At 45.4% G+C, this 2,232-nt stretch overlaps 1 long non-coding RNA gene across 1 annotated transcript in view; it reads left to right on the top strand.

Moving 5' to 3' along the window:
* LOC135106149 (uncharacterized) overlaps window positions 1-1,854 on the top strand; it is a 79,292-nt gene extending 77,438 nt beyond the window's left edge. Inside the window, exon 3 of the long non-coding RNA XR_010271133.1 lies at window positions 1,712-1,854. This is a non-coding gene — a long non-coding RNA (uncharacterized LOC135106149). The remainder of the gene's footprint in view (window positions 1-1,711) is intronic.
* Window positions 1,855-2,232: the final 378 nt, after the last annotated feature.

The raw sequence follows: 2,232 nt of genomic DNA on the forward strand, positions 1-2,232 counted from the left end.
TGTCTGAGGCGCCACTTGTTTATGCGCTCGGGGGACACAATGAGCGGGAGGAGGAGGAGGAGGAGGAGGAGGAGGAGGAGGCTCAGGTCACGTCACAGCTCTATTGTTACTGCGATGTGCGCGTCACGGCAAAGCTACATAGAGGTTAGATTCGCGTGTGTGTGTGTGTGTGTGTGTGTGTGTGTGTGTGTGTGTGTGTGTGTGTGACGGAGATTCTTTCCTACTTCCCTCTATTCCCTTCTATGTCTCTATCTGCGTAGTCTCTGTTCCTGAAATTGTATTATCTCTCTCTCTCTCTCTCTCTCTCTCTCTCTCTCTCTCTCTCTCTCTCTCTCTCTCTCTCTCTCTCTCTCTCTCTCTCTCTCTCTCTCTCTCTCTCTCTCTCTCTGTGTTCCGAAAACAGCCATTGTTGCCCTGGTCTGGATTATTCTTATCAGCACGTGAAGGCGTCGACCCGCCACGCCGCCTCCTACATATCCCGGGGAAGGACGCTATTTATGGCGGTCCTCTGTGACACACCACCGGGGAATGGGGCCTCGCGGGGCTGGCGGGGCTGGATGGGTTTGGAAGAGGGGGTTTTGGGAGTGGTTGGTGGGGAGGGAAGAGAGAGAGAGAGAGAGAGAGAGAGAGAGAGAGAGAGAGAGAGAGAGAGAGAGAGAGAGAGAGAGAGAGAGAATTTTGACAAGTTTAGTACTGTGTAATGAGGTTTTGGGTATTAGTGGTTGTAGTAGTAGTAGTAGTAATAGTAGTAGTAAAGTACGAGTAAATAGTAGTACATTATTAGTAAAAACAACAGCTATGTTAAAAAATTACAACCATTACTACAATAATGCAGACTAATAAAGTATGTAGTAGAGGTCGTATGTGTGTATGTATGTATGTTTGTATGTATGTATGTATGTATGTATGTATGTATATGTATGTATGTATGTATTGGTGTCATTTATTATTTTCTTTTACTAACCATATTTAACATTTAACAGTAAGCCTTTATAAACGGATGAAGATTACCACTCTCTCTCTCTCTCTCTCTCTCTCTCTCTCTCTCTCTCTCTCTCTCTCTCTCTCTCTCTCTCTCTCTCTCTCTCTCTCTCTCTCTCTCTCTCTCTCTCTCTCTCCTCCCTCCCTCCCTCCCTCCCTCCCTCCCTCCCTCCCTCCACAGCGCATTATCGGGAAAACATGAATGCTGGAGACATTAACTCGTGATGCTATTTTTTGGTATGATGAAGCCCGGACGCCCGTGCCAGCCAGGCGAGGTCACTGCAGGCCATTACAGGTCACGGGAGGTCAGGGAAGGTCAGGCCAGGCGTTTCAAGGAATGTGCCTGGTGTGGCTTCTGGAATTATATTGAGTATTGATGAAATTTGCTTTTATTTTAGTTGTTTTAGTTTCATGTGTGATGTTTGTGTATATTTTGTTGTTTGTTTTTGTTTTGTGTGTGTGTGTGTGTGTGTGTGTGTCTGTCTGTCTGTCTGTCTTTGTCCTTTTCTTTCTTTCTTTCTGTGTGTGTGTGTGTGTGTGTGTGTGTGTGTGTGTGTGTGTGTGTGTGTGTGTGTGTGTGTGTGTGTGTGTGTGTGTGTGTGTCATTCTGTCTTTCATCCTCTCTCTCTCTCTCTCTCTCTCTCTCTCTCTCTCTCTCTCTCTCTCTCTCTCTCTCTCTCTCTCTCTCTCTCTCTCTCTCTCTCTCACAGTTCTTTCCTCTCTCCCTCAGGTTGTTCTCCAGCGCGTGATCTGTTTATCTTTTCTTGTGAGTGTGTTATTGGGAAGCCGAACAGCGACAACATGCGCCCCGCCCCTCCCTGCCCCGCCCCGCCCCGCCCCGCCCCGCCCCGTGCCGCCTTCCCGTGCTCCAAGATAAGGTAAGGGACAGGCTTGTTTTCTTTACATTTCCTATGCGCTGACGTTCTTGTTCCCGTTTTAATATCTCGTCTGTTTGGGTGCGGCTGTTCTGATGGCCGCCTTGGTGTTGGTTTGTTTTGTAATATGTGTTTATTTGTTTTTTTTTTTCTTTTTTTGGGGGGTTTACTGTTCTCGTATTTATTGCTTTTCTTTTGGTGTGTTTTTTTTTTTGTTAATTTTCTCTTTCATTTTTATGCTTAGTTTTCGTTATTTTCTTCTTTTTAGTTTTTTTTTTTTTGGTGTTGATTCGTTTGTTTTCTTTTTTCTTTTCATTGTGTTTGGATTTCTCTCCCTCGTGTGTTGCTGGTTTTTGTACTCTGTGTTTCGTTCATG

The sequence above is a fragment of the Scylla paramamosain genome, chromosome 13, assembly GCF_035594125.1.
Source record: "Scylla paramamosain isolate STU-SP2022 chromosome 13, ASM3559412v1, whole genome shotgun sequence".
Classification (NCBI taxonomy): Eukaryota; Metazoa; Arthropoda; class Malacostraca; order Decapoda; family Portunidae; genus Scylla; species Scylla paramamosain.